A 22,638-nucleotide genomic window follows, 5' to 3' on the forward strand; every position below is an offset into this window, starting at 1 on the left:
ACCAAAGGCAAGGGAATGCCATAGCTAAGACTTGCGCATGTGATCCACTCCGTGCTATTGTGTCTCTGGATCGGAGCAGCGTGTGTGTGCAGTGCGGTGGTTAGCGTGACAGCGTGAAACCAGACTTCTTTTTTTCCTCAATGGAAAACATATTTACACTGTTTGAATCGTTCCCTGTCCCCTATATAGTGCACTACGTGCCATTCACTGTACAGAAAACACTAAATTCTGTGGACAACTGACCGATTTCAGCCGCGGCTTCAGCCTCTATTTATAGTGTAGGGGGTGGGTGCTTCGGAATCTAGACAGCATTTGATTGGACAGAAAGTTTGATGAGAAGCTGAAGTACGATGTGACGTCAAAAAAAACGTTCGGATTCTAGAGAGCATTTGATTGGACAAAGTTTGATGAGAAGCTGAAGTACATAAAAAAAACGTTGAGCCGTTTTGGCGGAAGTGAAGAACTGTAAGCTTTGAATGCTTATATTTTCTAAATGCGAATTTTGTCACTGTTTTGGAGCACACTGCCTTATAGATAACCTTAAGACTAACATATTGATATTAACACCCAAAAAACTTTAATTTTGATTTCATGGGGACTTTAAAATTCTGCCAAATTCATAATGAAATTCAAACAATAAATACCATTTTGGCACTCTTTAATGCGGCATGAGCGATCACTTTAGCGCCTCAGTTCAAGCGGCACGTGAACCCATCAGATCTTTCTCTTTACTGCTATAGTACGAAATAAACATGAATGGCCATCAAAATGTATATTATTAGATACAGTACATCTTACTGAAATGTCTCATGTAATCGCTCATTCAGTGTTTCAAACGACGGAAAACGCGTAAAGCTTGTAAACAATGCGACATAATGCATTTACCTCAGAATCTCCTCAGTGTCCATACTAGAAAAGCTAGAAAAAACAACTATAAAGAGGAGCATTTTGCAAAATGTATGCGCTATATTGCATATTCATATTTTTACTTAACCTGTTGACATAAGAATGCAAGAAGCTAAAGGTCAAATTTACTACACCTATAATTGCATGTTACTAATGAAGAAAAACAGACTGGATGTGTGCAAAACATATGACAACATTTATAGGATGCATTGAGGAGGAGCCCAAACTACACTCGATAGCCAAGTGATGCTGACATAATTATGGTCTATGATATTGGCACAGATTCTGTGTAATAAACAATTCTTTGTGACTGTAAAGAGTTCTCAATTTGTAAAAGACATTTAGTTCCCAATTTAAGTGAACCTTAGTTCCCAGGACATCTACAAGATGGATTAAAATGCTGATAAAGATAAGAAACGATGACATAAACACGTGACAGTATGACTGAAATGTTAAAGTTTAAAAAAAAAATAAAAATAGATGTTTATTCTGTGGCACCTAAAAAAATAATTGGACACCTAATTTTGTTTCTTATAGGAGCCAATGGCTCCTCAATTCATTTTTTTTGTCTGGAGCCCTGTATTGCAATTTAAAATAACTTTTTTTTTTTTGTTTGTATATTTTAATATATAATTTATTCATGTGATCAAAGCTGAATTTTCAGCATCATTACTCCAGTCTTCAGTGTCACATGATCTTCAGAAATCACTCTAATATGATTTGATACTCAAGAAACATTTCACTTTCATTGTCAGTGTTGAAAACGGTTAGAAGAATTATTTCACTAAATTCAGAACTAAATTCATTTTAACTTTTTTTTTATATTTTACTCCTTTTTCCGCATTTTTTGTTTTTTTATTTTTGTATGTATGAAATTCGCTATATAAATAAACATGCTTTGCCTTGCCTTTTGCTGCTTAATATTTTTATGGAAAGCATTCTTTGGTAAAATAGAAAAAACAGCATTTATATGATATAGAAATCTTTGTAACTTTAGAATTGTCTTTTGTAATTTTTGATCAATTTAATGTGTTTTTGCAGAATAAAAGTATTAATTTCTTTGAAAAAGAATCTTACTGACCTCAAATGTTTGAACAGTAGTGTAACCCATTCCTCAGTTTAAAAAACCACCTAAAGTGCTAAAAAAAATATTCATAGTAACTCATTAGCTCAGAAAACTCAGAAAATCTAGTTAGTCACTTCCCTTTATCAAATAACGCTTGCAAGTTACACTTCTATATGTTCCTGTCCAAAAGTGAAGTTGAAATGTGGGGTAAGGTGACTGAACCCACTGTTGTTTGTGTTGAATTCAGAGTGAAGTATTGTCATTTACTGTTAAAGACAGTTGTTTTGCCATTGTGTTTAGTCACTGTAGTTTTGTATTGGAAAGAGTCGGCCCTGAAGATCCAGGATGAAAGCAGCGCTGCACTCGGTTTGAAACTATTTATGGTGTTCAGGGCCAGAGACGTTTCTCAACGCATCCAGTAGCCACTTCTGGTTTTCCTCTGCTAATCAGCCTGTTCCGACGTCCTTTGCTTACAGTGCGCAGATCTCAGTGTTGAGAGGTATCCAAAGTTGCTTGCTTCCAGTAACACTCTACTTTTTCCAGCAGGCAGTGGTGCAGCGTGACACAAGTGCTATATATCACTGCCGTTTTTGTCACGTTGAATTGTCCACACACAGCTGAGCGAGCAGAGATGAAAACACTTTCTCCTAAAATGCCCTCTCTTTTATATTGGGTCCAGTCAATGTGTTCATTCGGCTGGTTTATGTCAATGACCTGAATTAAAAACAGACTAAGTTTATCATATACATTCAGAAATTATACATTTAGATTTTAGTTTAGCTAACTACTCTTTCAAGAGAGTGGCTGGTCTCTTTAAAGTGCCCCTATTATGCCATCTTTAAGGTTCCTAATATTATTTGTGAGTCTCCTACAAAAGGTTTACATGCATGCAAGCTCAAAAAACACGTTCGTTTTCTCAAAATATGCATTTAATATCACCTAATTTTCCAATGATTCTCAAACGATTCGTTCGAAGCAGTTCCAAGATTCAGTTGCTCTAAACCCCTCCTTTCCGTGAGTTTACTCTGCTCTGATTGGTCAGATGGCCCAGTCTGTTGTGATTGGTCTACCGCATTCAGCGTGTGTACTGGAAATGAAATGAAATTACTGGTTGATATGTCCCGATCTCAATGAAGTTTACACACACTTTTGGTCTGCGAATTAGTCTGTGAAGGTTTGGCCAGGACCGGTTCCAGAATTCAATCACTGAGGCTGCTTTCACATTAGGGCTGGGACAATAAATCGATGCATCGCGATTCGTGGATCAATTTTGAGATTTTTGGAATGCATCGTGATTCTCTCTCGAATCGATTCTGAGCTTAGTTTTTAACACAACCCTCTACGGACACCTTGGCAATTGAATCGCCATTGGCTAGTATATTTTTTTTGTTTACTGGCCAGACTGAAATACTATATATATATATATATATACAGTGGGTACGGAAAGTATTCAGACCCCCTTAAAATTTTCACTCTTAACAATATTGCAGCCATTTGCTAAAATCATTCAAGTTAAGTTTTTTTCCTCATTAATGTACACACAGCACCCCATATTGACAGAAAAACACAGAATTGTTGACATTTTTGCAGATTTATTAAAAAAGAAAAACTGAAATATCACATGGTCCTAAGTATTCAGACCCTTTGCTGTGACACTCATATATTTAACTCAGGTGCTGTCCATTTCTTCTGATCATCCTTGAGATGGTTCTACACCTTCATTTGAGTCCAGCTGTGTGTGATTATACTGATTGGACTTGATTAGGAAAACCACACACCTGTCTATATAAGACCTTACAGCTCACAGTGCATGTCAGAGCAAATGAGAATCATGAGGTCAAAGGAACTGCCTGAAGAGCTCAGAGACAGAATTGTGGCAAGGCACAGATCTGGCCAAGGTTTTACAAACATATATAATGTTTGTAAAATGGTACAGTTTTTTAAATATCCCCCACGTTGAGGGTATTTAGCGCTTGGCTAAGTGCTCCAATTGCAGTGGGGCCGACATCAGGTAAACCATGATGTACAATTTGGGGGGGGGGGCAATTGCAATATTGGAAATAGCATAATAGGGGCACTTAAAAACTACTTTAATTTATTTAGTTTGGTAAGTTATTTATTTATCCAGTGCTGTACTGTAGCCACCGGCCTGAGATCAGTCTGGTTTTTGATTTGCACATGAGGTGTTTGGTGTTTGCCTCATGACTAGGGTTGGGTACCGTTCGCATTTTAACCGGTACGGTAATAACAAAAACATTTATTTCATTGAAAAAATAAGTCCAAAAGTCTCTATTTCAACATTTTGAACAATAGGGCCCTACAAACTTTTTCTTTCTTTCTTTCTTTTTTCTCCCCAGAAATTCTTGTTTTAATTTTTCTGAAAATCAAATGAAGGCATTAAACATTTATTTTAAATCAAATGAAAATTAAACCCTTTTATTTTTTAGCAAACAAACTGAGGTTTACTGTTGAAATTAATACATGGAAGAAAAAGTGTGAATATTCCTTTAAAACATTTTTTAATAGGCTAATAATTGTATTATTTTTTCTACATTAAGTGATTAATCTGGTTGTAATATTTATTTTGATCATTTAATTGTTTTCTTTAAATTTGAAATCAAATGGAATATTTAAAGATGTACATTATACTTTACAAAAGTAATACAAGAGTAATATATTTCTGTTACATGTTAAACCATACTTTTATTTTGACAGGTTGCCATGAAGTTTCTGTGTGTATACAGTATGATGATGCTAGTTTTCTCAAATGAAATGGTAAAATTCTCACGAAGTGACTCTCACAGCAGCTCTAGAGATTACATTTTTGTGTTCATGCCGTCATATAGTGAGACGCAGAGGCCGGAAATCACCGCGAGTGTCACGCGTGCTTCAGTATTTGTGTAGTAAACAAAACCGCGTTTCCGCCATTCATACATACAGAGGCAAGCAGAACATGCAGGATTCATATTTAAACCGTCTTTTTGCATTTTAATATTCACAGACACTAGTTCATATCGCTATTCGAATTAAGTGGCAGACCTACTTTTGATTTTTTCTTCCAAAATTTACGAATTCCGTGGCATTCGCACACGCTATAGAGTAAATTACGTTTTTATGAATCCCGCGATCCCGTCCGCGTTTTCGCAGAAACCATATGGCCCTAGAAATGTAACCACACTTCAGAACATTTCGGCTTGCCCTGTGTGTTGTTTGAACGAGTTGCAGGGGTGACATCACGTCACAGGGTCTCTCTTTCTCTTTCTGTAGTGTATGCGCCCAGATGCGTTCTCAGGTACCGAAATTTAGCACCAATTGATTTAACGTAAATCGGTACTCTGTAGTACCGACGCAATTCGTTCGGTACCCTTAAAAGTACCGAGTTCGGTACCCAACCCTACTCATGACCCAGGCTGGGTATTTAGGACAGACGTATTCTTAAGCTTTGGTTTCATTTTAAATGTTAGAGGGTTTGTTGTTCTAAAGGGGGCTGTTATGTCCATCGCTCCAAGGCCGTTCTCATCCTCTCTTTCTGAGCAAGTCTCATTCTTACTTCCTTTATCTTAACATGCCTCCCTGCAGCAGTGGCATCCGGTGTTCAGCAGTCTTCACACTCCAGATAAACGCTTAAAGGCACTGTATACTGCATATTTGCATTTTATATATGTGATGCCAGTTAATAGTCACATGATACACATGAATTTTTATTTTAAAATATTTAATTTGACTTTTTTTTTATGATTTAATTATTTTTAGTAAGTGATTTATTTTGATTTGAAAATATTTACTTTAATTTCACAACTTTTTGTTCAATTCTTAGTGATTTTTGAGTTTCTATTTTTAAATTATTTAACATTTAATAGATTTTTAGTAAGTTATTTATATTGATTTGTTTTTATTTTCAAATTACATATTTTAATTTGACCTTTTTTAGTAAATTATTTTTAGTAAGTGATTTGATTGTTTTTATTTTTAAAGTATTTATTTTAATTTCATAACTTTTTGACAAAATTTTTAGTTATTGTAGTTATGATTTATTTTTACGGAGTGATTTTTTTTTTCTGTTTTCATCTCCATTGCTGAGCGTCACTTAAGCGCAGTGGATAAAACGGATCACACACACTTAAAAGACATGCTGTGGATAGAAATGAGGCGTGATGTCTGTACTAATGAGCCCATTAAAATACAGATTTATGAGGGACGACTTCGTTATCTGTATCCGAGCCAGAAAATCCCATAGGCTTACACTGACTAGGGCCCTATGATTTCTGCGATTCAGAAATCACGGAATCCACTCATAAAAATGGAATTGGCTGTATAACGTGGAATGTCACGGAATTTGGCAAGTTTTGGATTAATAAATCAAAAGTAGGTCAGTACACTTAAATCAAATTTTTTTTCAGCTTGCGATTCAATTTCATTTCGATTCAATATTGATTATTTTGGATATATATCAGTTACAGGACATGGCAAATTTTCTCAAGGAAAAAAAAATCTCTCAACTAATGTTGTAAAATATAGGCCTACCTGAGAGTTAATAATATGGAAGGTTGAAATTAGCTGATTTGTATATAAACACTTAACATATATTCAAAGTTTTCGTAATATTAAAGTTATTATACTAACTTGAACTTTAAATTACATAATTATATTTCTACTCCAATTCGTTTTTTGAAATATAAACATTTAAATGGTGGTTGTCACAAAAACTGGGATTTATTCAAACATAAATTAAATATTGAAGAACAGTAAAAAAATTATAATGAAAATGTTATATGGTTCATATTTAGCAAAATGCTCCTCTCTACAGTTCAGTTTTCTAATGAGTTTATGGTCACCGAATATGTTTGTTTTTGTGGTTAATGTGACGTTACGTGACACATTGTTTGCAAGCTATTGTCATTTTTCCGCATTTGAAACACTGACTGAGCGATTACATGAGACCGGATACAGATTTCGGTAAGTTGTACTCTTTCTTTTAACACCTTCGGATGCTCATTCATGTTTATTTCATGCTGTAACTGCTTTTAAAGTGGAGGAGATGGATCAGTTCACGCTGCCGTTTCTAACCGAGGTGCTACAGTCACTCCACATTAAACAGCGCCAAAATGGCATTTAATTGAATATTGTAAAAAAAGCTAAATGGACAGAATTTGAAATCTGAGACTTTGTTTCATATTAAAAGTAACAAATCACAAAGTTAATTGCGATTTATTGGATGGGAGGTGCGCTACAATGTTCCGTTCATTATCTGACAAGCTAGACTAATCGATTCTTCTTCGATATCGTTTCATAAAAATGAGAATCGATTCAAATCGAGAAATCAATATTTTTTTACTCAGCCCTAGTGTTAGTACATGCAGTTCTCCACAACCTAACCATAAGCTCTACTCTTCTGCACAATGGTAACGGCAGAAGCTTCAACATAACAGAAACTCTTTCAAATAGCAAACATAACTGAACATTAAACATCAACAGATGTTTCACTTCACTTAAAAACACATAAAATAGCATCACGATAATCCACAAGTAGCCTAATTCACACAACTCCAGTCCATCAATTAACATCTTGTGAAGCAAAAAGCTGCGTGTTTGTGACAAACAAATCCATCATTAAGATGCTTTTAACATCAAACTGTTGCTTCTGGATGAAATACAAGTCCATAATCCATAATAACACTTCCTCCTGTGAAAAAGTCCATTCCCTGTTGTCCTCTTTTCACTTTTAAATGTTGATCTGTTGCTTGATCTTGATCATATTTCTCTCCTGATTTATGCCTTTGCCTGTTGAATTTATAGGGGATGTGTAATAAAATGAATCTGAATGGATTTGATATAATCTGCTAGATAATCGTCAGGTACATCAGTGGTTAATTTGCATAAAGCTGAGTTGAATGTGTCTGTGGTGGTTACTGCACAAGAGGAAGTGAAATGTTTTTCTCTCTTCTGCTGTGCTTCTATTAGACATGCACGTGAAGATACAGCATGAGAAGCTGTATGGCAGATTTAGCTGCTGCTTTGACATTTGCTGTTTGTTTGGAGGGTGTGATGAGTGATGCTCAGTGACCGTGCATCTGGAAGTTTATTAAAAAGGGGTCATATGATGCGATTTCAAGTTTTCCTTTCTCTTTGGAGTGTTACAAGCTGATTGTGCATAGATAAGATCCCTGAAGTTGCAAAGACTAAAGTCTCAAAACCAAAGAGATATTCTTTATCAAAGTTAAGACTCTGCCACACCCCCCTAAAATGGCTCATTCTAACACGCCCCCACATATCTACCTCACTATGTGGAAATATTAGCATAATGCAGCCCAAATGTGTACGCAAAGAAAGAAGGCGTGGTTTCAGTAACCGCAGTTAGTGTTGAAGCAGCATGTCAGGGAGACGCTGTGTGTTTCTAGGCGAAAGCAAAAGCACTTTATTTGGCCTTCCGAAAGTAGATGCATTTAGGAATCTTTAAGATGACTTACAACAGAACAGCAATGCATTTTATAGACGACCGTTTCGTGAACCTAGGAGAGGAGGTAATTCTGACTTTGCTATGACAATCTGGCGCTTCTGAATCAGCTACTGTTTCGTTATTAGTTTAAGTATTTGCTATTGACTGTTCAAATGCGGAGTTGTGCGCAGCGTGTGTGTGTGTGTGTGAGAGAGAGAGAGAGAGAGAGAGACAGGGTCACAGCGTCACTTAAGCGCAGTGGATAAAACGGATCACACACACTTAAAAGACATGCTGTGGATAGAAATGAGGCGTGATGTCTGTACTAATGAGCCCATTAAAATACAGATTTATGAGGGACGACTTCGTTATCTGTATCCGAGCCAGAAAATCCCATAGGCTTACACTGACTAGGGCCCTATGATTTCTGCGATTCAGAAATCACGGAATCCACTCATAAAAATGGAATTGGCTGTATAACGTGGAATGTCACGGAATTTGGCAAGTTTTGGATTAATAAATCAAAAGTAGGTCAGTACACTTAAATCAAATTTTTTTTCAGCTTGCGATTCAATTTCATTTCGATTCAATATTGATTATTTTGGATATATATCAGTTACAGGACATGGCAAATTTTCTCAAGGAAAAAAAAATCTCTCAACTAATGTTGTAAAATATAGGCCTACCTGAGAGTTAATAATATGGAAGGTTGAAATTAGCTGATTTGTATATAAACACTTAACATATATTCAAAGTTTTCGTAATATTAAAGTTATTATACTAACTTGAACTTTAAATTACATAATTATATTTCTACTCCAATTCGTTTTTTGAAATATAAACATTTAAATGGTGGTTGTCACAAAAACTGGGATTTATTCAAACATAAATTAAATATTGAAGAACAGTAAAAAAATTATAATGAAAATGTTATATGGTTCATATTTAGCAAAATGCTCCTCTCTACAGTTCAGTTTTCTAATGAGTTTATGGTCACCGAATATGTTTGTTTTTGTGGTTAATGTGACGTTACGTGACACATTGTTTGCAAGCTATTGTCATTTTTCCGCATTTGAAACACTGACTGAGCGATTACATGAGACCGGATACATATTTCGGTAAGTTGTACTCTTTCTTTTAACACCTTCGGATGCTCATTCATGTTTATTTCATGCTGTAACTGCTTTTAAAGTGGAGGAGATGGATCAGTTCACGCTGCCGTTTCTAACCGAGGTGCTACAGTCACTCCACATTAAACAGCGCCAAAATGGCATTTAATTGAATATTGTAAAAAAAGCTAAATGGACAGAATTTGAAATCTGAGACTTTGTTTCATATTAAAAGTAACAAATCACAAAGTTAATTGCGATTTATTGGATGGGAGGTGCGCTACAATGTTCCGTTCATTATCTGACAAGCTAGACTAATCGATTCTTCTTCGATATCGTTTCATAAAAATGAGAATCGATTCAAATCGAGAAATCAATATTTTTTTACTCAGCCCTAGTGTTAGTACATGCAGTTCTCCACAACCTAACCATAAGCTCTACTCTTCTGCACAATGGTAACGGCAGAAGCTTCAACATAACAGAAACTCTTTCAAATAGCAAACATAACTGAACATTAAACATCAACAGATGTTTCACTTCACTTAAAAACACATAAAATAGCATCACGATAATCCACAAGTAGCCTAATTCACACAACTCCAGTCCATCAATTAACATCTTGTGAAGCAAAAAGCTGCGTGTTTGTGACAAACAAATCCATCATTAAGATGCTTTTAACATCAAACTGTTGCTTCTGGATGAAATACAAGTCCATAATCCATAATAACACTTCCTCCTGTGAAAAAGTCCATTCCCTGTTGTCCTCTTTTCACTTTTAAATGTTGATCTGTTGCTTGATCTTGATCATATTTCTCTCCTGATTTATGCCTTTGCCTGTTGAATTTATAGGGGATGTGTAATAAAATGAATCTGAATGGATTTGATATAATCTGCTAGATAATCGTCAGGTACATCAGTGGTTAATTTGCATAAAGCTGAGTTGAATGTGTCTGTGGTGGTTACTGCACAAGAGGAAGTGAAATGTTTTTCTCTCTTCTGCTGTGCTTCTATTAGACATGCACGTGAAGATACAGCATGAGAAGCTGTATGGCAGATTTAGCTGCTGCTTTGACATTTGCTGTTTGTTTGGAGGGTGTGATGAGTGATGCTCAGTGACCGTGCATCTGGAAGTTTATTAAAAAGGGGTCATATGATGCGATTTCAAGTTTTCCTTTCTCTTTGGAGTGTTACAAGCTGATTGTGCATAGATAAGATCCCTGAAGTTGCAAAGACTAAAGTCTCAAAACCAAAGAGATATTCTTTATCAAAGTTAAGACTCTGCCACGCCCCCCTGAAACGGCTCGTTCTAACACGCCCCCACATATCTACCTCACTATGTGGAAATATTAGCATAATGCGCCCAAATGTTCACGCAAAGAAAGAAGGCGTGGTTTCAGTAACCGCAGTTAGTGTTGAACCAGCCAGGTGCAGATGTGTTTCTAGGCGAAAGCAAAAGCACTTTATTTGGCCTTCCGAAAGTAGATGCATTTAGGAATGTTTAAGATTACTTACAACAGAACAGCAATGCATTTTATGGACGATCGTTTCGTGAACCTAGGAGAGGAGGTCATTCTGACTTTGCTATGACAATCTGGCGCTTCTGAATCAGCTACTGTTTTGTTATTAGTTTAAGTATTTGCTATTGACTGTTCAAATGCGGAGTTTTGCGCATCGTGTATGTGTGTGAGAGAGAGAGCGAGCGAGAGAGGGCGTCATATCACAGTGGAGTCAGCTGTCTTAACCGTGGCTTGTGTACTGCAAACACATAGCAGCTTCATCACTGTGTCTGTCACGCGACTCTGTTCCCCTTTCGGGCTCTGTTTTTACATTTATTTTGAAAGATGAAGCTTGCGATTATGGTAAGGGGTGTTACATTTCCGACGAGTGCTTGTGGTGTTCGGCCAATCACAATGCACTGGGTCAGCTGGCCAATCAGAGCAGACTGCGCTTGTCGGAAGGAGGGACTTTGTAGAAAACGAAGCGTTTGAGAGAGGCGGGGCATAGAGGACCTACAATAATGTACAGTATTTGAAAAATAATGTGTTTTTTGAACATTAAAGCATGTCAACATATTCTGTTACACCAAATACACAAAATAATGATCTTTAAAATAGCATCATATGACCCCTTTAAAGGAGAGTTCACTCAAAAATTAACATTTACTCACCCTCATGTCGTCCCAAACCTGTCTTTCTTCTATCGAGCTCAGAAGGTATTTTGAAGAATATTTCAACTGCTTTTTTCCCATACAATAGAAGAACTATCCTTTTAACACTGAATAGGGTGCAGTAGTAAGTCTCACACAAACTACTGACACACTGAGAGTGTGTCTGGGAATCACGCCAGGCGTTTATATGCACAGAGGTCAACTCAACGCCTACAGCTCACGCTATCACCTCTAGCCTAAAGAAAACATCATATATGTGCTTCTAAAAGGCTCAGTATTGATGCTCCGTCATGTTTAGTAGCTGAAGCACCCACACACATACAGACGTTACTCATGCTCACACTTGCCAGAATATTGTGAATTGATCCAGTGCATGTACTGTATACACAAGTACTTTAATGTTTTTTTTTTTTTTTTAAAGAAAAGTGTCTTATGCTTACCAGGGCTTTTATTTGATCAAAAGTAAAGTAAACACAGTAATTATTTTAATGTAATCAAATTAAAATCTCCTTTTCCTACAACTCTTGTATTCTTCTTGTGATGGTGTGTCTTGAGGGAGGCTCATACGTGCCGTCATTCTTTGCGATCCTAAGAATGTTCACCTATTTTTGACAGACGCCGCAAAATAAAGTGTAGATACAAAATAAAAGTCAAAAAATCAAAATAAACACACTGCGCAGACTCCCGATCGTATTTATTTCACTATATCCTTGCCAGAAATGGTTTGTGAAATATAGATACAAGATAATTGAGGATGCATTTTAGACAACTATACACAGCTACAAATCTTTATCCTTGTCGTTCATAACTGGACTTTTAAATTGTATTAACTTTGTAGTCTACAGCACAACAAAGTAGGACATAGCAATAAATACAACTATAAACAGAATACGGACAAAACATAAACATTTAGCCAACTTAGCCATGTTAGAGCACAAATAATCAAGACAAACAATGTCGGACAGGCAAATCACGTGGTCTCGCGAAACCTGTCGCTTCGCTTCTGAAATGCTCCTGGTGTGAGTTGGCACTGTGTGGAGGATTGTAGACACGGTGTTAGGCCCACCCCAAATGTTCTCATTGGTTGAGATGCATGATGACACCCATCCCAAACCAGTACTGATCAACATCCCACCCCTCCTGTGACCCGTGATTTGTCTGTAAACTTCAAAATAATAATAGTATTAATAAAAACTGTGTTAACGCACGATAAAATAATTGTCGGCATTAACGCAATAATAACACGTTAACTTGCTCTGCCCTAATATATATATATATACAGTGGGTACGGAAAGTATTCAGACCCCCTTAAATTTTTCACTCTTTGTTATATTGCAGCCATTTGCTAAAATCATTTAAGTTAATTTTTTTTCCTCATTAATGTACACACAGCACACCATATTGACAGAAAAACACAGAATTGTTGACATTTTTGCAGAAGGGGGTCTGAATACTTTCCGTACCCACTGTATATACACATACACACATATATATATGTGTATATATGTGGCGATAATACCGCATATCGCGTTATTGAGCCACTCAAAATTACCGCAAGGGAAATTCCCTATCACCAATGTTGGAGACAGCTGTGCTTTTTGTGGAAACTATGATACATTGATTTCAATATTCTTTGATGAATAGAAAGTTCAAAAGAACAGCATTTATTTAAAATATAAATATTCTATAATTAGCATTATAAATGTTTTTACTGTCACTTTTGATCAATTTAATGTGTTCTTGCTTAATAAAACTATACATTTCTTTAAAAAAAACATGTTTTGTTTTTTTTCTCCTCTCTCTGGTCTCTTCAGCTCCACTGGGGCATCATAACAAGCTCCTTGACTTCCCATTTACAGGATCAAATGAATCCTCACGCTGCCACTGAAACATTTCCTGCTGCCGTATGAACCGCACCCAGAGGCATTTGTTTTTCAGTGTTTTTCCACATTTTCAGCTAATCTCATATTTAATTAAAAGCTCAGCAGCTGACGCCGGTTTAATGCGGGCTTCTTTTGGCTCCGTTTCCCTGCCCGAGTGTGTTTGAGAGAGAGGTGAGAGGATTGCATGTCTAAAAACAGCAGCTCACTCATAATTGATAAGGCCGTGTGGAATAGTGGACAGATATCTGCCACTAAATGCAAGCGCAGGACTTTTAATGAGCTCATGCTGCTTCTCTGCACTATGGCAAAGGTGTTCAACAGCAGTTTTTTCTCACAGGAAGGAGGATGTTCTGCCCTAGAATCATGAGGATGGTCGGCTGCTGGATCTTTATTTTTGGCATTTTTACACTAGAGCTGTGGTTGCAAACCAAAGTCCATTTGACTTTACTGTTTAATTCAGCTTGTTTAAGTGGTGTGAATTGTGCACTTTGGAACAACACTTATGTTAATCATTAGTCTCCAGTGCAGATCGCAGTTGGTATTAAAGCATTTCTGCTACTGCATAATTTGCTATATACAATACACCATATATAATGCATTTCCAATTGCTGCATTCTTCACAATGTATTTGCCTCAGACAGAAGCAAGTGCCATATTCTTTATATTTTAAGTAAATGGACAAAAACTAACCTATGCTTAGCTTTGCTAAAAGGCAAGGGGCTGCTGGTATCGTGTGAATGAGCGGTTGAGCGACTTGAACTTCACTGTGCTTTGTACACGGCAGGGGGCTGCTTGAATCATGCAAATGATGGTCTGTGAATCCCTGTAAACCTTCTCTCATAGACAGCACTGTCAGCGACAGGGCTATTTTCTCGCCAACTTCAGGCGCACCGGCTTAGGTGGGGAGGGGTGAGGAAAACTCGGGAACTGGGCCCACGAGGCCTGCTACCGAAGTCCTTAGGGCCTCGCTTACTGGAGGGTAGATAAACTCGAGCAGCACTGCGTCTGTGTTTAAATTTCAAATAAAAAAATTTATATTTGAGAAATCCTGTGTAATTTAAATAATGTGAAGAGAGGACATTGTATAAATCTCTGGATTCAAAACATTATATTGAATAATCATACCATCCATGACACTTCTCTTCCAGTGGATTTATCTATTTGTGTCCAGTCGTCTAGCTGCATCTGGGTGGATGATGTGGAAACTGAAACTCTGTCTGACATTTAGGGACAGAGACAGGGGGATTGTGGTGATTTGCTGTCCTCTCAAGCTCATATTTCTGTCTTTTGACTCACCCCTGAGTGTCCTGAGCTGGTCAGATGACACCGAGATCGACACACAGACTTTAAGGGACGGTAACAGACAGAACGATGAGACATTGTGCCTAACAACACCCTTTAGCCTTGACCTTGCACTCTCAATATAGCAAATTTCCTCATATCTATGAAATAGCTTAGAAAAAATAGCCATTATATACCTGTGACTGCACGTTATTTGATTGAAACTCGATGTTAGTGTGTCAAGTTGCTTGGCAAATGTAAATAAACTACAGTTATGGTGTGTTCACACCAGAGGCGAAGCGAATATGCGCATCGCGTCACTCGCTCTGGATTACTCACAGGATGTTTTTCATGTCACTCGCGTGAATAAAAACATAGCGCGATCAACCATGGTGGAGATAACTACAATCGCTGTTTTGTACCCGTTGTCAAAAAGTCCCAAATACGATGGAAAGCCAAATGCCGACATGTCTGGGTTCACAGCACCATCCAGAGGAGGATGAGTAACGTTAGGATCCTGCATTAATGTGTGTGTTGCATTAATGTGTGTGTTACATTTGCATTTTACACTGATATTACTATTATTTTTATTATTGATAGCAGCATACTACAACTGATTTTAATGGTTTTCTATGCTCCAGACCTATATAATAACAGACGACTACAATAATGCTTTCTTCCATTGTCTGATTCAACTGGACGTGTCAAGAAGCGCTTTGCTGATTGGCTTGCGTGAGAACGTGTCATGGGAATTTTCCAGTCGAGTTGAAATTGTTGAACTTGGAAGACGCGATTGAGGCGTGAATTCGCCTCTGTTCGTGTCTGGTGTGAACACACCATTAGGCTAATGGACTATTTTGCTCAGCTGTTTAGTTGTTTATGGTGACGTAACATTTATTGAACCTTCCATGTCTTCTCATATTACCGTTGTACACCACGTGGGGAAATCACCGTAGCAATTGGCCTCTTGTGCTCACTGCCTGTGCCTTTGTACCTGTCCGAACAATAACCTTTGAAAATAGGTTACCTAGTTTTAGTGTTGTTTCCTGTATGCATTGCTGGCAGAAGAATACAGACTTTGGCGTCCGACTGCAATATCAAAACACATGCCAAGAAAATCATCATCAGCACTTTTCCATTTCGCAGATCTTATTTTGGTTTCAAAAACTACGGCCTAAATGATTGCAACTTGAACAGCGAGTAAGTGAATCGCCAAGTGCGAAGGCCCCTCTCACGTCTCCATTCACGATAAGACTAATGTAGGCGATGCAGCACAGGTGCAGTGCTTCGAGTGAGATCAGATTACCCGCCCTCAGTTCAGAGCAGATCCGTCAGGACAATAGCGGTTTTGTTTGCCTCACTGCCGTGAGACCACTGCGCATTGAACAGCACGGTGAGAACCAAAACTAAAACAGTGGAGCAGAACTGGACAAACCGGTTGTGCTGCTTTGGTCACCGATACCAGTGTTTTTTCACCTCTTTTTATTCTCGGCTTCACCCTTTCTCAAGTTTATATACTTGTTTGTATACTAAGAAATCCACGTTGTCTGTGTCAGAGATCTTCCCCGAGCGGCGGCGTCCTGCCTGTGAGTCTCTGAAGCGATCTCGGCCGCTGAATTATTGAGAGAGGCCTCGGCCCCTGCTGTGTCAGCTGGAGGTGGAGGAGATGCGCTCGTCAGCCGATGACAGAATGAAACGCACACCCAGCCTTCCTGCTGCTCACATGCGACCTCTCACCTCCGGGCTGGACACACATACACCTCAGCCGACGAACCTGACACCTGACCCCTGCTGTACGCCCGGACACATGTTAGAGCCGCCCGAGAACAGGCCAGATAAGAACAAGATGATTACAGCACTAATCCTGCATTACAAAGCAACTTACAAAACACAACCTACTAAATGCTTTTCAGAGGAACAATTCAGCCCAAAAAAGAAAATTGACTGACTTACCTGTCCTTCAGCATCATTACTCCAGTCTTCAGTGTCACATGATCCTTCAGAAATCATTTGAATAATTTTCAAAAAACATTTCTTAATATCAATGTTAAAAACAGTTGTGCTGCTTCATATTTTTCTGGATATATTTTTCAATGAATAGAAAGTTTAAAAAAACACCATTTATTTGAAATATAAATCTTTTGTAACATTAAAAATAAATAGTGCATCCCTGCTGGATAAAAATATTAATTTCTTTCAAAAACAAGAAAAACTTACTGACCAATAAAAATATGGTTTGCATTGTCAGAAACAACTTAAGACCGTGACATATTTTTCTGGATATATTTTTCAATGAATAGAAAGTTAAAAAAAACACCATTTATTTGAAATATAAATCTTTTGTAACATTAAAAATAAATAGTGCATCCCTGCTGGATAAAAATATTAATTTCTTTCAAAAACAAGAAAAACTTACTGACCAATAAAAATATGGTTTGCATTGTCAGAAACAACTTAAGACCGTGAGCTCGACTAATCTTTCTAAGTAGGTTGGTTTAGGATCATGTCCATGCATTTCTTAGTCATACATGGACACTAACTTATCCTAAATAATTTCTTAAATATCTATAACATTTTATTGCACCGTCATTACACAGTCCTCTGGTATGTTCATAAAAATGGGAACGTTGTTTACAGCAGGCGGTCTGAAGGCGGACAGAATTTGTCTTCAAATGTCTTGAATTAAATTTAAAATGTTGCTTTTTGAAGGGGATGAATTTAGAGATGTAAATTCTCTGACAGGATTTAGCACGCATGGTAAAGCACAGCACAATAAAATCTCTAAATTCATCCCCTATAAAACAGAATATGAAATCAAAAAGAAGCAATAAGCATCTTCAGCAAAAAAGTGTTGAATTTACATGATTGAATCATGTATATCAGTTTCACATGAATTAAGTTACACAAACATGAATCGTTACTTCAACATCATGAATATAAGAAACTGACACAGCAAAGTGATTTCATATGGTTCCCTGACACAATCTGTTTATATTAATTACCTATATTTTGTGTCACACCACTGATAAATGCTAGTGTCAAGTGCTTCTTGAATACAACAGCATAAACATGATCTTTATGTACCGTCCTCAACTTAAGCAAAAGCTCTACTCTAAATCCCAGCATAATTGAACATTAAACACTATCAAGTTTTCTTTTTTCTCATGTTGTTCAAAAACAATAAGGCCTAATACTTAATTTCAACAGTTTTAATCTCCCCATTAAGCCTCATGCAGTGCGTGCTGGGAGCCAATGTTTCAACAGTAAAACAAAATCATTTTCGAGTGCTGTTTAACACAACTTAATCTAGTAGATTGAACATTTTAGAGAACTATATTTATCAAATGCAAATAAATAAAGTTTAGAAGAAAAAAATGTCGATTTAAAAATTGAGTAAATCAGACAATCGGATTTTTCCCTTTTTTTCCCCAGTGCTTATAAACTAGTCAAACTAGTCTGTACGTGACTAATTGGTTTTTGGATGACTAGTCAAACTATTTTGATCCATCCAACTGTACTTTCATAATGTCATTTTAATTTACTTAACATGTAGAAGTCACTTGTCCAAATATGAATGACAGGAATCACGTCTTAGGAAACACTGATAACTTTGGTCTCTTCCGCATTGACCTGCTGGACATCTAGTCAACAATTCTGACCGCTTTCTTTTTTGAAGATTACATCCTCTACGTTGTGAGTAAATCACTTGCATATGCAAATTATGAGCTAGATAATGTCTGTCGTTAGCCAGTGGCTAATAAGCTGTTAGATTTCACTCGTCAGTGATTGAGTTAGCATCTATGTTTAGTTCTTTAAATCGCTCTGTTCCTGTTCATATCAATGGATCCACAGCGTATTTGACACATCGTAAACTCTAGTGTGAAGACGCCCAACTGAGAGCGCTCTGTGTTTCTCACACATGCAATCGGAGAGAAATCGAGATGGCCATAAATATCATGCAGAATTGATGTGCTGCATATAAATGGTATTCTTGTGTTTTCCTGTCAAAATGACTGCGTTTGTTTGGAAATATTCAGCCTTTAGACTAAGCAGAAGCCAGCAAATCCGTTTGAGTGAACAAAAAATAATGCCATTTTAAATCAATATTAATACATTTATATATTGACAGTAGGGCTGGGTATCGAGTTCGATACTTTTTCTTTGTGCAGTGGCTCAGGAGATGAGTCTTTGAGTTTGTATAAACATCAACAAGCTGAAAAATGAAACCAAAGTTTTTTTTTTAGATAATGTAATCTTGTTAAAATGGAAAAAAGTATCATTCAGGAACCGGTATCGAAGTCAAGGTATCGGTATCGATATCGAAAATTTTTGAACGATACCCAGCCCTAATTGACAGCGAGTAAACTAAAACATTTACTAGCCAATGGCAATATGCATAGAGGTTTGGTAGATTCATAGTGTAATTTTTGCATTTTACTTAAGTGTCTGTCCAGCTCTTGATTGCAGGACTCCAGAAGCAGGACTTTCCATGTTGGCTTCCTCGTATTGAGTCAAATAATCTTTCCTGCGGTATTACAGTATTCAAGCAGAACTTGCCCTACATTACTGTGCCAAGTGATACAGATTTCCAAAGAGCTGTAACTAAACTTCAGATCATCAGATCACGCACCATCCTGCTATTTTCAGTTCTTCCCTCTAGACTGCATATTCTCAGGGTTATGCTTGATGTTTTCTGTGTTTCTCTCTCTCTCACTTTCTCCCTGGCTTTATTTTTCATACGCATCGCCCCAGCATTCCTCCGGCGCGCTCGGTTTGGATCAAAAACTGATCCGTGCTAAAGTGTTACCCAAATCCAGATCTCCTATAAATATCTTTCAGCACTTTCAGAAAGCGTACATTTCTTTTAGATCTGACACGCTACACGGCTGTGGGCTCTTCAAGTGCTGTCCATCCGTAGATCTGTACGAACAGCGGGGCTGTTTCTTGGCGACACGTCTGTTTCTTGCTCTGTTTAACATTACGCAGGCTTTGAGATGCAACAGTGCTTTGCATCAGAGAAGCTGCAGACGAGCTCTTCCTGTTGAGAGCAGAGAGTCTACGATAACCGCAGGTGGGGGGAGGGCCGGAGGAGAGCAAAGCCGCGTTGTGTTTAAAATGTGACCATTGTCTAATTGGTCGTCGGGGCCGGTCCGTGGAGCTGTGGGAAATGGGTCAGAGAGTTCCCACAAGGCAGCCCGCAGCCACGGAGAGCCTCTGATTCACACAGAATAATTTGCCTTGAACTTCTTCTTCATCAGAGCCACGCTGAAATCTCAGCTGGGTCACTGCTTAAAGGAACTGTTCAACCAAAAATGACAATTCTGTCATTTACTTGCTATTGTATCACTCCAAACTACAGGAGTGGAGCTGCTGAGCTCTAAAAATGTCTTCTGAAGTCATATGAAGTCATACAGATTTATTTGAGGAACAGAGCAAAATTTAAGCCATTATTCACTCAAAATCTCTTATCACATTTCTGCATATTCAAACTTGACCTGTCACTAGGGCCAGTTTTCACTACATTATTATTGTAGCTAATAGAAGTCACAGTAATGATATTGCAATATCTACAGAATTTTTTTAAAGCATTTATAAGTAATGCTATGTCAAATTCATCTTTAACTTTTTGTTAGGTTTTTTTTGCCCAATGAATTGCACTCAAAATATGAGTATATGGAGGCTAAAAAAGAGAGAGTTTGTTTGTATCAAAGCTTGTTTCCACCACAGAATAAAAAATAAAGAGGGTTATTGTGACTTTTTATCTCACAGTTCTGACTTTTTTTCTTGAAATTGCTGTTTACATCTCACAATTTTTTTGTCTCAGAATTTATATAAATTCACAATTTCATGTTATAAAGTCACAATTGCGTTCTGACATTGTAACATGCAATTGTGAGCTATAAAGTCAGGATTGTGAGATATAAAGTGGCTAGTATCTGTCTCAATTCTGAAAAAAAAGTGTGAGAAAAAAAGTAAGAATTGCGAGAAAATGCCAGAATTACACGTTTATTTCACACAATTCTGAGAAAAAAAAGTCAGAATTGCAAGATCTAAACTTGCAATTGCGAGAAAAATTCAGAATGTGTAATATTAAGAAAAGTCACATTGGTGTATAAAAAAAGTCATATTTTATTATTATTTAGGAATAATGTAAAACACAGGTAAATTAGCAATTTACTAACTTTATAAACACTATAAACATGTATTTTAGTTCCCCTCACTCCACAAATCCATTAAAAATGAATGGTATTCAGAACAAGTTTATTTGTGTAACGCTTTTCACAATACAAATCGTTGCAAAGCAACTTTACAGAAAATTAAGTTTTCCGGCCGATTAATCTGACAATTTTTGGCATTTTTTAAAATTAATTGCATCGGCCGATTGTGCTGCAAAATAGGCCGATCTACAGGCAGGCGCATGTTACAGGCGCATGTAAGCTAAGCGTTGATGCGGAACACCGGCGAATCTCTCTCTGGCTGCGTGAGAGACGGAGCTTCAGCGAATGATGGCAGGGCAAAACAGACCGTTTCGAAAGCGTAATTACGTTTTACCCTACTAGAATTGATGCCGGAAAGTTATCATATTTATAAGTGCAACAAGTCATTTGCATGTGAAAGTAGAAACACATGCAATTCAGACGAAACTTCTGGGCTGACTCGTGAAATGTGTGCGTAGGTCCGACAATAGCATCCACGATGACATCGCTCATGGCCAGTGCACTCTAAGCAGTTATGAGCAGCAGGCTGTGTAATATGTGTGAACTCTTTTATTTTTGTTATCACTTGGCCATTTGACTTGAGTTATTACTTCGTTGAATAAACGGATCACTTTTTTCATTTCAAAATTAAAAAGCTGTGCTGGTGTTTTTATATAAATGTATCTTTGAAAAGAACCGACCCTCTTCAGAAAAACGTCGGTGTCATTTTCATTTCGTCTTTCCTGTAATACCTGATAAAGTAGCGTTTGTGACTGAGTGCAGCGCTTATTTGATTACAGCACCGCTCCAACAGCACCTCCTGCTGGCAGAGAATGAATTTGCATTTGCAAGTCTGTGGGAAACACTGGTGTGTTTTATTACTCTGAATTAGGCTACTACTACTATTACTATATTGTACCCTGCAATAATCATTTACTCAAACTCACTTTTATAAGATGAAGGGAAAAAAAAGAAAGAAAATCGGCCAAAAAAATCGGCATCATATATCGGCCATCGGCTGCCCTGATGTATAAATATCGGCATCGGCCAGTGAAAAACCCATATCGGTCGACCTCTACTTATCAGTGGTGACTGTCAGTTAATGTAAATATGGCAGAAATGTACGGAGAAATCTATTAAAGACGTAATCAAACAGATGATGAACACTATTAACAGCAATTATTATATGTTGCAATCAAACTTATAGCAAAATTTGGTAGTTTATGTTGTTTCAGGGTTGGCATCATCTGAGGTCCTCTGAGGGGTTGCATCATCTCTTCTCAGGTGTTCTGGATCCAGACTGAAGCTTGTGTAAATCCTAGTTACCACGGGATGTCGGAGTAAAGCAATTGTTTGTTTTTAGTTCGTTTGAATTTTCCCTCTTTTCCTCGCAGTGCGCATTTTACTTTTACTTTTGAATTAACAGCAGTTCGGCGTCAATTGCTTGAATGCAACAACAAAATACAACGTCAAACTCACTTTAGCCGTTTAGCGTGTATATATATAAAACAGAACTTTTATTAACAAAACAAATAAAAATAAACCATGCTATAGGGCAAGCTATGCCTAATATAAAATAACAAATAACTTGCA

The sequence above is a fragment of the Sinocyclocheilus grahami genome, unplaced genomic scaffold, assembly GCF_001515645.1.
Source record: "Sinocyclocheilus grahami isolate Dianchi unplaced genomic scaffold, SAMN03320097.WGS_v1.1 scaffold352.1, whole genome shotgun sequence".
NCBI lineage: Eukaryota > Metazoa > Chordata > Actinopteri > Cypriniformes > Cyprinidae > Sinocyclocheilus > Sinocyclocheilus grahami.